Here is a 15426-nt window from a genome sequence, read left to right as displayed (position 1 = left end):
ATGAAACTACTCTTATTAAAGTGCATCAACAGTACTTTGTTTTTAGGGTGTAATCCCTTCATGAATCCCTACTTAGTTAGGATTATCAGTCTCTTATAATGAAAAAGATTATGGATATGTATATATATGTATGCACGTGAGACATATACATATATTTTATATATATAATATATAATCTTCTCACTTACCATTAGTGTTTGCCAGAATTTCTTCATATGGCAACAGCATGCAGTAAAATTGATGATGATTAAGCCTCTGATATCTTTCTTTAGTTGTTTTCAGCTTCTAATTTTACCTAACCTTCTATCCACTCTCCAATTTGGTTGTTTTGGGCCACTGTTTTTAAACTGTCTCTGTCCTTTTATATTACCACTCTCTCTCACTGCTGTTAATACTTCCCAAAATAGATAAATGAGCATATTTAATTAAATATGTTATTTGCACTGTCCTGATCATTAATGAATTTGTAAGTAAGGTCAGACCTACAATCTTCCTAGTATTACCATGACTGAATTCTCTCTATCCACTAAATTGGTAGTTATTTGCTTTAGAGGTTTTTTTTATCTTTAAAGCTTCCATATTTTTTATGTTTATGTTCTTTTAGTGTTGGAAATATGAAGGTCTTCTAACAAAAAGGGGACTATGTTTTCCCTAGGATTTTTGTCCCTTTCAGTTGAAAATGTTTTATTTATATATTTTTGAATGATGAACAATATATTTAAGATTAGAAGTTCTTCATATTTTGCTATTTATATTTTGTCAACAGACATATAGTTTAAAATAGATATAGTTTAAAAAGGGTTTATAACAAAATACAGTGAATAGTTACTGTGTCATTCCTGCCCACTCTCTCTAGTCCTCTCCCTAAAGGTAACCACTTTTCAGTTCCTTAAGCTGTTCCTTCTGGCATTTACAAATCTCCATATTTTAAAATAATGTGTGTAATGCTGTCTTTTGATTCACCAGTTTATTCATTATATGTTGTGTTTCTGTTATGATAAAGTTTTATTGTTCTTAAAAATTTATTTATTTATGGCTGCATCCGGTCTTCGTTGCTGCGCGAGGGCTTTCTTTAGTTGCAGCGAGCGGGGGTTACTCTTCGTTGCAATGCGGTGGCTTCTCTTGTTGCGGAGCACGCACGGGCTCTAGGCGCGCGGGTTTCAGTAGTTGTGGCATGCAGGCTCAGTAGTTGTGGCTCACAGGCTCTAGAGCTCAGATACAGTAGTTGTGACGCACGGGCTTAGTTGCTCCGTGACGTGTGGGTTCTTCCCAGACCAGGGCTCGAGCCCGTGTCCCCTGCCTTGGCAGGTGGATTCTTAATCACTGTGCCACCAGGGAAACCCAGTTTTATTGCTCTTAAACCACAATTACCACTGCTACTCCTCCCCTGGCCTCCCAGTTTCTGTTACAATATTTGGTTAAATCAAATAGTTAATGTTGCATTTACATTATTATGTCTGTGCAAATTTTGTTTGCTTATAGTGTCTTAAATAGTGGCCTCTAAGTGCAGTTTTCCACAAGGTCAGTGACAGTAATCTGTCATTTCAAATTTTCTTTCTTTTTAAAAAAAATTCTTGGAAATTTCTCTTCTGGAGACTTTCTTTGTCCTCCTGTCTGAGCCTACTGTTTGGGCCTGCTGCACAGCTCTTTTCCTGGGATGATTTTCCTTCATTGTCATCCTTAGACTTTTCTCTGTTTTGGGTATGATTCCCAATATTGTTGGAACTCTTATCTTCTTCATTATTCATTTACCCTCTTGCTTGAGTGGAGCACATCCTCTAGTAGTTGTGTTGTATTAAAAAGATGGTACTATGGCGGAGAGCCTGGGGATGACTGCCTTCAACATGCCTGTCTCCGTCACAAAGCTTTAATCTGAAATGGTTGCATTCTACTTCTAGTTCACAGTTAGCATCCTGGAATTCCCATTCACCAATATTCCTTCACTTCTCTCTTGTGTTGGATATCCTGTTTTCCATATACCGTGTCTTTCTTTGTTTTGATTTATGTATTTGATTTATGTGCCAGGTACTGTGCTAACATCTTTTTTCTGTTTAATTTATGTTGACATTATTTCACACTACAGAAAATTAAAAGAATATACAAAAAATTTACCCAGATACCCCAAATGTTGACACTTTACTGTATTTCCTTTCTCCGTCTCTTCCCCCCAACCTGCAATATTTGTTTCTTGAACTGTTTGAGAGTAAGACACAGACCTATTCCCCTGTATACTTAAATACTTCAGAGTGCATTTTCTAAAAACAAGGACATTCTTGTATGAATGCACAGTACAGTTGTCAAAATCAGGAAATTAACATTGATTTAATATTATTATGTAGTCCACAGACTTTTTCACATTTCACTCATTGTCCCAATATACTGTTTTATAGCAGAAGGAAATTCTGGCTCATGAAGTGTATTCAGTTGTCATGTCTCTTTTGTTTCCTTTAATCTGGAACATTTCCTCAGTCTTTGTTTTTGCATGAGATTGACATTTTTGAAGAGTACAGGCCAGTTAATTTGTAAAATGCTTGTAATTTGGGTATATCTGCTGATTTGTCATGACTGGATTCAGATTATTCATTTCTGGCAGGAGTACCACAGGAGTAATGTTATGCTTCTCAGGGCATCATTCAGGAGGCACAGGATGTTGAAATATTAGTAATGTGATCTTGGATCACTTCATTAAGGTAGTATCTGCCAGGTTTTCCACTATTTTTCCTTTTATAATTTTTCTTGGTGGTAAAATATACATAACATAAAGTTTTATCACTTTAACCATTTTTAAGTGTACAGTTCAGTGGGATAAGTGCATTGACACTTTGTAATTTTTTTTTTTTTTTTGCGGTACGTGGGCCTCTCACTGTTGTGGCCTCTCCAGTTGCGGAGCACAGGCTCCAGAGGGGCAGGCTCACTGGCCATGGCTCACGGCCCAGCCGCTCCACGGCATGTGGGATCTTCCCGGACCGAGGCACGAACCCATGTTCCCTGCATCGGCAGGCGGACTCTCAACCACTGCGCCACCAGGGAAGCCCTCAATATAGTTTTAATATTCACTTAGTAGTAGTTAATGATCTTTTCATAGAATATATAAAGGCCATTTATTTTAATGTCTTTTTATGTGAATTGTCTTGTATTTTTAAATTCATTTTTCTATCAGGTTTTTGATGTTTTTCTCCCTCAATTTTTAAGTGTCTTTAAAAATATATATATATAAATAAATATATATATATTAGGTATATTCGCTGTTTATAGTGATATATGTTGCACATATTTTCTCCCAGTTTGTCAGTTGTCTTTTACTGTGTGTGTGTGTGTGTGTGTGTGTGTGTGTGTGTGTGTGTGTGTCTGTGCATCTGTGCATGTGTTTGAGCTTTTATGTGGTTCAATTTTTCAGTCTTTTGGTGCATCTGAATTTTGGGTTTTAATGAGAAAACCTTTCCCTTTACCCCAGGGTAAAGAGGAATTCACAATTCTTCTAGTACTTGCATGGTTTTAGTTGTTACATTTGGATCCCTGATTCATTTGGAATTATTTTAATGCATAATGTATGAGTTACTAATCTTTTTCTAGATGCTAATTAGTTGTTCCAACATGTTTTCTTTAAGAAGTACAATCTTGCCCAATATCTTGAGATGCCACCTTTATCCTATATTAAGTTTCCATTGAGTTTATTTCTGGACTTCTGTTCTTTTATACCAGTTTGTCTATTCCTGCATCATTATCACACTGTTTTAATTATAGAGGCTTGACAGTATATCAAGGGCTAGCTTTAAAATTTTTTAATGTTTTATTGGCTATTCTTACAAGTTTATTTTTCTGTTGAATTTTAGTATCAGCTGTCTGTCTCTGTAAAAAAGCTTGCTCATATTGAGATTTTTATTGGGATTACATTAAATTTATAAATTAATTTAGGAAGAACTGACATCTTTATGATGTTGAGTTTTCCATCCAAGAATGAGGAGTATCTTTCCATTTGTTCAGATCTACTTTTGGTCTTTCAGGAATGTTTTAAAGTTTTCTATATTGTTTTTGAGCACTTTTTGTTAAATTCTCCATTTCTTAAAAACTTATTAATATGGTTTGTAGATTTTTATGCCAATATTTGTAGAACTACATTATTTTTTTAAAAATAAATTTATTTTACTTATTTTATTTTTGGCTGTGTTGGGTCTTTGTTGCTGCACGCAGGCTTTTCTCTGGTTGCGGCGAGTGGGGGCTACTCTCCGTTGTGGTGCGCAGGCTTCTCACTGTGGTGGCTTCTCTTGTTGGGAGCACAGGCTCTAGGCGTGTGGGTTTCAATAGTTGTGGCACACGGGCTTAGTTGTTCAGCGGCATGTGAGATCTTCCCGGACCAGGGCTTGAACCCATGTCTCCTGCATGGGCAGGCGGATTCTTAACCACTGTGCCACCAGGGAAGCCCCACATTATTCTTTTTAATGTCTGTATTGTTTTCCATAGTATAAATGTACCATAATTTAACCTGGCCCATATAGATGGACATTAAAGTTATTTTTAATTTTTCACTATTATAAATAGTTCTGGAATAAGTATCCTGTAGAAATTCAGTTATTTCCTTATGACAGATTCTTTGAAGGAGAATTGCCTGGTCCAAAGGTCCTTTGATATATAAAAGATTTTGAAATATTGTTAAAATGCTTTCTACGTTAATAAAATGTGTACCTCCATGAACAATGTGGAGTCCTATTCAGTCTGTACTTACCAAAACAGGACCTTATTGCTCTTTTTTTCATCTTTGCCAGTTTGATGCATAAAAAATATATTTATTTTGGATTTCTTTGCTAACTGATGTGATTTTTTTCTTTGCTAACTGATAAGGTTTATTTTTTTATTCATCCATCCAGCCATCCACTCAGCATATTCTTATTGAACATCCACCATGTGCCATCCTAAAAGTTAGAACTATAGTAATGACTAGAAGTAGAACATCTTTTTGTGTTTTGATCATTTGTATTATTTTCTTATCTCTCTCTCTTTTTCTGATGGCAGTTAGTAGATGTTTTGTCCCCCTCAGACTAGTTCTCAGAGGACTGAGAATGAGAGAAGATGACATTTCCTTATTCTGTTTTGTTGTTGAGCTTCTAAAAAGTGTGTGTGTGTTTATTTTCATTGCACGTTCTATGGTAAATCATTGCGTTAAACTGTTAGTATTCATGAAATGAGATCATGAAAGGTAAATGCACAGACAGGTGTCAAAGAAGTGATAACTGCATATTTTTATAAAAATAACTTTTACTACTATTATTTTCCAGGTGAGGCTGCTATCTGTCAGAAGGGAACGTTTTGTACCATTTGCCTCAGACACGGTCTATCTGCGCGTTCTAGAGTTTTATTATTCAAAAAATAAATGTCACTTATTTGGTAAGTCAGTTAACTATACTTATGTATATTTTAGAAATATTGTTTATTTACTCTATTTGTTTGCTTATATTTTGTTTTTTAAGTGTCATTTTATTTTGTAACTCTCATGTAAAGCAAGTTTGAAAGTGGCAATATCCTGAATGACATTCAGGGTCTTTTGAAGATTTTCTTGCTTCTATTCACTGTCTTTCTTAAATTTTGGTTTTGTTGTAGAAAGAACAGGGGTTGGTTAAATATGGGAATTAGTTCTCAAAGTTGAATTACTATCTTTGCTCTTTTCAGTCTCTTTCTACTGTAAGAACTGAGAATTAACATCCTTCCTGTCCAGCTCTAGCTTCCCTGTAGTTCAGATAGGGAGCAGCAAAGATGCAGTTTATTGTAGGGGTTTGATGAACTGATTCGGGAAGACTAGATGGGCAATTAAATCCTCAGTAAAGCATAATAAAGCAGAATGAGTAATGCTATCAAAGAACTTAGAAATGAAAACTAATTAGATAACTAGTGAAACTGATTTTAATTTTTAAAATATTACTCTGTAGGTGTTTATTTTTAATTAATTCTTTTTTCTAGGAAGACTTGATAATGACCTGCTGTTTTGTGAGAGGTTTTTCTTCCCCACATCCTCTGATGATCTTTTCAGTCTGTTCTAGCTTCTGACTCTCATGTGTAGCCAGTGGCAACCAGGAAGCTGATATATAGGATGAAGGATTTTTCAGAGGGTCAGTCACAGCAACTGTCAGAAGATGACTGTACTTGTGTGCTGCTGAAGCACATGGCAAATAATTGGATGGAAACTGTAATGAAACGATACTGGTGATTTCCAGAATTTCCTTTTAATGTTGATATTGAGAGCTGAGCTTAAAACAAAGTACTGTCAAATAAAATTTAAGGATGAGGAGCCATAGGCACAGAAAAAAGGGGAAGGAAGATTCTCCTTTGATATGTTTTTTAGTAGCCTCTTTGCTTTTGTTAGCATCAGAAAGCTGACTTCAGATGTTCCCAAATGATGTGCATGGCTTTTGTGAGTAGAGGCGTGGGATTTTATTGTACCTGACTCTGAAACGGCCCAGATCTCAGAGCAAACCAAGTGAGTTTTAATCTTGGTTATTTAAAATCTCCTTGTTACCTGTCTTATTGGGAGTATTATTTTTTTTAAGAAGAAACTAATTTGCAACTGGCTATAAAGAGCAACATTGTGTCTGGGCAAATGCTATCCTAACACACTGCGCTGTCCCACAGGGGTAATTTTAAAGTCCCCAAACACAGTGCTGACAATCTGGCAGCCTGTGAATTGTTGGGCGGCAGTTGGGGAGGATGGACAGCAGAGTGAGGTGGTCGTGTGCAAGTTACAGAGGAGATGGGAAGGGGGAGAAATGAGAGAAGAGCAGAGCAACTCAGGTTCCGCGGGCAGTTAGAATGGTAGCTATTCTCCTTGTTAGCTCTGCTGATAAAACTGTGAAACGAACAGCTGGAGTTGGTTTTGGTGGGGTAGAAGTAGTGTGTTTCACTTTTCCTTTCAAGCTGTTATTGTTTCATTCTGTCTTCAAAACTGTAAGGTTAGATGTTCTATTGATGAGAGTAGGGATTGGATAGATTGCAAAATTTTGAAGAGACTAGAAATATCACTTCATGCTAGAAAATGAAACTATAAAAATCAGTGTAATGGGGATGGGTTCCTTCTTTTCTAGGAACTGTTGCAATGGTAGTAAGGCCAGTTACCTTATCTAGATCCAAAATGACTGGGCTTTTATCTCAGACAAATGTATATCCTGTTACTTATTTGTTTATTAGATTTTATACACATATACATATATCACCAGCTATTTGTTTCAGAAACACTTGGCCAATTATAGGAGTCTTCATCAGGTATCAAGGCATGAGTTTCTGGGTATTATTTGGGTTGTGGAGTAGAATATAATGTGGGGCAAGCTTTGGTTCAATTCTTTCTCTGATTGTGAGAATGGTTATACAAAATAAGTGTATTTGATTGCTCCCCTAGATGTAATGTTTGTTACTGAGTATGGGATTAGACTTGGGGCACATTGTTTTGGAGCTCATCCCTCCTGTTGATCCTGTTTCTGGATTTTGGTTAAATGTTACACTTGCTCATTGATACCATTGGGTTAAGCAAGCATAAGAGAAATGTCAGTGTTAACATTGTGTGCTATCTCATCACCTTTACCTGATGGTACCTATTAAAAAAAATGACAGGGTAAATGAATGGGCAGATGGTGTAAGGGAAGGTATGGAGAACTAGAGACACAGTAATAGTATCACTTCTCAGGAATTGTCTATAGGGTCTAGACTTGACTGTCCGTTGCTTGGGGTATTGAATGTCTAAACCTAGTGTTGAAGGCCCTCCAGGCTGAAAACAATCTTTCTGGCAGAATATTCCACACTTTCCTATATTGAACCTTTGGCTCTAGTAGTTTCTATGGCTGTCTCCAAAATAAGGCTTTTGTTTTTTTAAAATTTATTTATTTTATTTATTTATGTTTGGCTGCGTTGGGTCTTCGTTGCTGCACGTAGGCTTTCTCTAGTTGCTGCGAGCGGGGGCTACTCTTTGTTGCGGTGCGCGGGCTTCTCATTGCAGTGGCTTCTCTTGTTGTGGAGCACAGGCTCTAGGCGCATGGGCTTCAGTAGTTGTGGCACGCAGGCTCAGTAGTTGTGGTGCACGGGCTTAGTTGCTTGGCGGCATGTGGGATCTTCCCAGACCAGGGCTCGAACCCATGTGCCCTGCATTGGCAGGCGGATTCTTAACCACTGCACTACCAGGAAAGTCCCAAAATAATGGTTTTTGCTTACTGCCTCTTCAAGTTGTTCAGGCTATTCCTTTTACTTGGAATATCTCCGTTCAGTTCTCAGTCTACATACCAGCTTCCAGTTCCTCCTACCTTATGACATCTTCTTCAGCTATTCCAGGCCCTAAGTGATAGCTCTCTTTTTATCATTTACAACTTTTCTCTTTGTTTGGCAATTATATACTACCTTAAAACAACTTTTTTTGTTTTTTTAAAATTTCTTATCTTCCCAATTAGGTAGAGATAACTTAAAGAGGAGGCTATATTATTCATGTGGTTCAAACCATGTTCTTACCTGTGGTCCAACTTTACAGTTTCCACTGTCCCAGCATAGATCTTAGTACAATATGTGCACTTAATAAATATTTGCTGCAAGAAAATACCATCACCTATTGTTAGCTTTTACCAACCTTTAACATTTATCTTGCTTTTTGTATCACAAAAGTAATAGATTAGAATACGATTTAGTACCTGAGCCATGTTTGTTCAGTAGATTATTCCAATTTGAAAGCCTTTTGTAGCACTCTGTACAGTCTTCCTGATCCTTAAAGGGGCAGTTCTCTGAAGATATCACTGTATTCTAAGATAATTGTTTGTTATTCTTGAAACTCTAATTAGTAAACTTTCAATCTGTGTATAAGAGAAGCTTTTATTAATTATCTGATGTTTTCTTTGCTTGCTTTAAAATGAAGTTTGCTTCTTTTGGTGTCTCAGTTTCTTAGCCACATTTGGCTTTCACACTTGGTACTGTAGCTACAAAGAGGAAGGAGACATAAAGTTGTTGTAACTATATCTCTAACATAAGTACTCCATCTCCTTTATAATTATTTTCTTTTGTTATTATTGCACTTTGATATTTCTGTTTTTTAAAACTATGCTATGCTTTGTTTTACCCCATTTTTTAGAAGGCGTATTCTAGTCTACTGTAGTAGTTAAGTGCAGGGACTTTGAAATCCTAACCAACACTTGGAAGCTGTGTGATCTTAAGTAATTTTCAGATTTCTCATCTTTAAAATTGAGAAAATAATAGCTACCTCTTAGTATGTACTTGGGGTCAAATGAGATAACATATATAAGACACAGCACAGATTAAGCCTAGTAGTCTCTACTTTCAAAATTTACTTAGTGGTTTATTAGCTTTAGTTTGTGAATCCTAAAGGCGAAAAAAATCAAGCTTAATGTATGTATGTCAGGTTTGAGGCACAGCCCTGAAAGCCTTATTCATTTCAACTCTTTTATTGTCAAGTATAGGATATCAATGCAACCGAGGATAGACCCAGGAGAGGAACTAATTTCAAATAAGTCTAGAAGGACAGACCAACCTCCAGATGTATAGTGAGGGAAAGAAATTTTAGGAGGGAGTTTTCCTCTCTCCTCCCTACCACCAGGTATATATAGAGAGCAGGTAGCAGACTTTTCTCTCTACATTTCTGTTACATATTATATTGCTGTTGTTCAGTTATATTAAAGCTTTGATCTGACTACCTTTGGAGGTGGTTAGTAGTAGGTGCAAACATTAAATTTGAAACAGTTAAGTTGGTGAATCATGGCGTTACCACATCAGTGGAGTATGAAAGAGACTAAACTGCGGACTGTTTCCCAGCCTGTAAAGCATGAAATCAGTTGGTGCCGATGCATGGCAACTGTGGCCAGTGGAGTGTAAAATAAGTTGGGAGCGTGAATTGTGTTATGTTGTAAGAAAAACCTTTTCAGGCCATAGTTTGGGGCCCTCAAGATCCCGTTGGAATCATCTATCCAGTGTCTTTCATTGTCTTGATACTCAGATTTTTTGTGAAATGTTTTCTTCCAGTTATGCAAGCTATATTCTTTGTTCAACTGCATGCACAGAGGCGAAGGCTGTAAATGTCTGAAGCAGACTAATATTAAAATACTGTAACTGTTATATTCTGTTTAAGATGACATTTGAAAATACCTTCTGCAGCAGGTATTTTATGTACAAGTTTCTTTTCTTTTTAGATTCAGATTTGAAAGTGCACTCTATATTCTGCTTTGAAGGCTCCTGCAGTCTAGGAACTGTGTTATCAGTTTCACTGGTCATTGTTCCCATGTTCCCATGTGCCTTTGGAGAAAGGGAAGTATGTAGAGAAAGGTAATGTTTTCAAATGGTCAGGGGAGTTGGCAGGAAGAAGTATAGAGATTATTCTTACAGGGAATAGAAGAGAGGGAGTTCCTCTCCTGACACCTGGTGAGGTTCTTCACCATATGGCTTTAAGGATGAGGCAAGGTGAATGAGGAAGTTTCAGAGACAATAGTAGATTATTATTGTCAGCACTTTTAAGTCTGGAAGGTTATTGGGAATAGTCATGCCATGAAAGCATTAATCTTTCATTCTTATCCTAGTTGATTTTCCTGTTTTACTGCAGCAGTCTTTGAGCTCTCTTTGGTTGCTATGCATTTATACAGATGCTAAGCAAATTGTTGATATTTATGAAATTAATAGATGATTGTAAGAGATCATCTTGCTGAATATCAGGCAGTGTAGTGTAGTAGTTAAATGCAGGGACTTTGAAATCCTAACCAACACTTAGAAGCTGTGTGATCTTGAGTTATTTAAGCTTCAGATTTCTCATTTGTAAAATTGAGGTAAAAATATTTACCTCATAGTATTATAGTTGGAATCAAATGAGAAAGTAGATATATGAAATATGTAGCACGGTCCCTGTCACATCTAAGTCCTCATTGAATGGTAGGTAGCTGTTTAATTTTTCTTTTTCTTCCTCTGCTACTACTATTGGTACTACTCTGCCACTACTTCACTTTTGCTTATACAGCCTAAACCTTAATGGAACAGAAAACGTAATTAGATGTGATTCACAGCAGCAGATTTTGAAAAATATGTCACTGTTCTCTTGCTTAATCTGTTGCTTAATAGATCTTTCTTAACCAAATAGAAACTCTTTAAAAAGACTTTTTAGTGAAAGGAAAGGATCTTTGTGTTAGCTTGAGATAGCCTTGTAAAAAAATTGATTATTCTAAAGTGTATTTGGTTAATGCAAATAAAACAGCTTTCTATGAACTTAGGGAGTATATAGAAATAAAATAAGAGATTAAAGAATTGTCATTCCTTATTATTCACCTAGCTCCAGTTATTTTTTCTGAGGAGGTGCCTTTTTTTGAATTCCTAGGAGAAATGTTTTCCCTGGTCCTAAGAATAGTTATAGTAGAGTTCTTGTCCAATGTTTGAGGACATTTTTGTGGGAATGGGAGGGAAAAATCATCCTGATCATTTACAGTAATGAAGATGTGCATTAGTGTGAATAATATATTTGGTTTTGATGTGTATTATGTGATTATTTTTGCAGCACAATTGACTTCCTGATTAAACTTTGCTCAGCTAGTATATCCTGAGTATATATACTAGGTGGAAAACTGGTTAAGGCAGCTATGATGGTGATAAAACTACTTAGTTTAGTTGATGGGAGATCTGGGTTCTGGTCTCATTTACCAGTCAAATAGCTACAAGTCTTAAGTAAATTCCTCAGTTTCCTCATCTTTAAAATGAGGAGGTTATACGACATGACTTTCCAAGGTCTTTTCCAGCTAGCTGTGAGGTATAAAGATCTGTACGGAGGTAGCTTGACAATCAGGAAATGCAGCAGTGACACATTTTGACCAACAGAGGGTGAAGTCCAATCAGTCAGCTTGTGCTCTGTATTTGACCAGTATGTGACAACCTTGGAAAAGAAGAGGACACATTGCTCCTCTATCCATTTAATTTAAGTTATGGAGCCTCTTGCTGTTCTGATTCTACTTGAATTAGACATCTTTCTGCTTTTTTCTTTTCAACCTTCTAGATAAAGAAGGGAGAAGAGAAAGGTAGTGGTTTCTAGTTGCCAGGGATTCATCTAATTTTGTTCTCTAAGGTAGAGAGTGACTCAGATGACCCATTGGCAACTTTGATGGGAAGCACAATAGTATGAGTGGCTAAATTTAAATTACTTGTGGACACCTTCCTCCCCACAAACACACAGGCACACATACAAATGACATTCAGTCCTTATTACCCTCACTCCCTCTGAAATCCCAAGGATGAAAGTGGGATGTCTGAGAAATATAATAAAATAAGCACAATACTTTTAATTGAAATCTAGGTTCCAGTCTTGCTTTGTTACTTAATATCTATCTAACCATACACATTACAAGCTCAGATCCTCAATTTCCTTACTTGAATTCTGACCTATACAATCTTTTTCAATAATGTAATTTAAGATTCTGTAAAAATTCTTTAATGTTTATGTGAAGGACAGTGCTATTCTTGATAAGACATTATAATTAAGCAATATCTTATAAAAATATCACATGATTTTTTTTTCTTTTTGCTAGGAATAGAACTGTAGGTGTTGTTAAGGCACAAATATTAAAGTATTAAAGTAAACTATCATTATGGCAAGAAGAATGACAATTGCCACTCCACTGAGACATTTTTCTAACCCCCCAAACAAATACAAATTCTCTGAACATTGGCTTAGAGTGGCAGCAAGTCAGTCAAGAAGGGCAGGACTAGGAGCCAAGCCAAGCTGATTTGGGGTATAGTTGATAGTGAAGCATTTAGAGAAGTCATCTGGGGATGCGTGAGCTTAGAAAGAGAGGGCATGTGGGGTCTAGGAATCTATATCACAAAGCTGGATTCAGAGTCCATTTCTTTGACCACATGAATGGAAGTAACTTTGATATAGAGTCCAGTTGTATGAGTCTGAGGGCACAGGATAACATGGAAGGAACAAAGAGGGCATGTAGTCCAAATAAACAAACTGAGGTAAGTGTCTAGAAGGTGACAGACAAATGGATGCAAAAGTGTGCTTGTGAAAACAGGCAAGGATTAGTACTTATGATTTGATATGTACACAAGAGAGTAGAAGCCAGCCAGGTGAACTAGATAGAAACAGCATTTTAGGATTATGTGCAAAAGACAAAATTTTAATCTATCCTGGTTTTAATCACCCTCCTTGATGTTGGTAATCATGCCTACTTGGTATATCCAGGGTGCCACACATTTGAGGCTAGCGATTATATATCACTAACAAACTCTGCATGGTTTGTATGTTTCTAATAGCTTAACACTCCACTGGATACACATAGTCACAGATCTGCTCACTACAACTGCAGAATTCATTTCACAGAACTGGCCAGTAAAAAATTTGGCAGGCAAGTTAGCTTTTCAAGTGCTCCTAGGAATGGAGCCCAGCTGTTCCCTTTGGGCTTTGAACTGTTGGAATTCATTGGGTTAGCAGCTAGAAAGAATGGACTGTAACATTTTCAGCCTAGTTCCTGACAGCAAAGCAGAGGTGTTAGAATTTCTGTTCTAAAGGTTTACACTGCAAGTAACTTAACCTGATTGCGTCTCTTAATATTACTGGGCTTCTGACCATTGAAATATGGCTTGGATCGATGGTGGTTTGGAGAAAGTAGAAGGAGGGCTATCCATCATTCAGAGGCTCCATAGAAGCTGCCTGATAATGCTGCTTTCACCAAGCAGCCATCTGTCCATCCATCCATCAGTAGGATGAAATGAGATTTAGCGGAACAGGCAGCCGTAACTCTGAGACACTTTCTAACCAATGCTTGCAGCCCTGGCCTTAGTCTGACCACAGAGCACTGCGCTGGGGTCTGGCAGGATGTGACAGCAGGTGCAGTCTCATTCCCGCCACTGCCATCCTAGAGTGTGTTCAATACGAGGCTGAAGTACAGCTGAATCTCCCATACAAATTTGATTAAACTTTGGGTGACGAGCAAACAGTAATTCTCTTTCAGATCCATTCTGTTTTACAAGTTGAGCAGACTCTTTTGATGGAGAATGTTTTGTTTGACTTGGAGAAGAAATAGAATTAAGAGCTGATTTAATTTCTCTGGAATCCTACCACACAGTTTAGCCTTTAACCCATGTCGTATATTGGCAGGCGGCTTTGTAAATGAATCAGGAAGACCACCTTTTTCTCAATTGTAAACACTGTGGGTACTTCTGCTGGCAATTCCCAGTTCGTCATGGTAATGAGGGATGAGGCTAAATTAAATTCAAGGATAATTCAATGATTTTATTTTATACAGATTCTTTTTCCTCTACAACTGAAATTTTTACCTAGGTTGTTAAAGAGCAGAAATTGCTTATTTCTCTCTACTCTGTTTTAGTGGTGCCAATATGAAAGAAAGGAAAATGTGGACAGGAAAAAGGATAAAAGATTAAAAGCAAGAAGCTGGATTACCCCTAAAATGGATAATCAGACTCTGAGTATTGAATGTTAACTGTTACCTTCCCGCTTTTCCAATGCACTGAGACTTCTGAGAGCCTCTTGGTTAGTATAGCTCTGTGCTCATGTTACCTATCCTGGTGACTTCCCTAACCATGGCCACGTTCCTTGACTGTTTTCTTGCAGTGGTCACTTTAGACCTCAGCTCTTGCTCTTTGTTCTGAAGTCTTGCTTTTCATTTTAGATTGGGGGAGGGGTCGCGGGAGCCTAATGTACCGGAGATGCCTCAGAAATGAGAGCCTTGGATGAATTCCTGGGCCTATTGATCCACCGGCAGTTTATGCATCCTGACATTCATAATCTCAGTAGGCTGCTGATGTTTCTGATTAATGGGCCCAGGGGCTGTCCATCCGTCACTTCACATTAATTACCGAAGAGGTGTTTTTCCAGTGATTTACCTGACAGCGGGCTGTGATAAATACCCCTAAGCAGAGTGGGCAGTAATTTATCACAGGGCCACCCCCCAGTCCCCCACCCCCACTTACCCTTCCACCTAACCACAGGCCAGCATTGGGACCTGACCAAAGAGTGCCCCCTCCCCATAAGCTATCTATCTCCATAATTGCTTGTGGATGCATATTTATTGGGGCATGGGACCTGGCAGATAGCATTCTAGAATTTGTGCTAAAGATGATGAAAAATAAATCTTCCTAGTAGGAAGAGTAGTAACTGGTATGTTTTTTCATGGGGCAGAGAAGTATATATAAGCTGCCTTTCTGTTACTTTTAAGAAATCTGATGGAAATATTGCCTGCCTTCTGTGCATGTCCTGTGATAATTGCTCTGTGAGCTTTAAAGAGGGGAGAAAGCACAGGTTTGTCTTTTTGATGTTTGTAGTCTGTTCAGGGAGAATCTGAAGAAATATGAGAAATTAGAGAACATTTCAAGGCACTAATATAATCTTGGGGGGATTGGGATAGAACTCCAGGGTTCCATTTTCTACTTTCTGGCCTTAGAAAGTGAAATTTAACTAAATAT

General features: G+C 37.4%; 1 protein-coding gene across 5 annotated transcripts in view; it reads left to right on the top strand.

Moving 5' to 3' along the window:
• The window catches only part of R3HCC1L (R3H domain and coiled-coil containing 1 like), a 76111-nt gene that overhangs the window by 13402 nt on the left and 47283 nt on the right, over positions 1–15426 (top strand). For 3 of the 5 annotated variants that reach the window (XM_059054697.2, XM_067024894.1, XM_067024895.1), the window contains exon 2: positions 5274–5382. The exons of 1 other annotated variant lie outside the window; for it this stretch is intronic. The gene's annotated coding sequence lies outside the window, so the exon portion shown is untranslated. Of the gene's footprint in view, positions 1–5273; positions 5383–6355; positions 6470–15426 lie in introns of those variants that run through there. One more of the 5 variants, XM_067024897.1, reaches the window with a different exon arrangement.

This window comes from Kogia breviceps, chromosome 2 (genome assembly GCF_026419965.1).
Source record: "Kogia breviceps isolate mKogBre1 chromosome 2, mKogBre1 haplotype 1, whole genome shotgun sequence".
Lineage (NCBI taxonomy): Eukaryota > Metazoa > Chordata > Mammalia > Artiodactyla > Physeteridae > Kogia > Kogia breviceps.
Note: the sequence above shows the minus strand (reverse complement) of the source record. Positions and strands in the feature narration are given on the sequence as shown.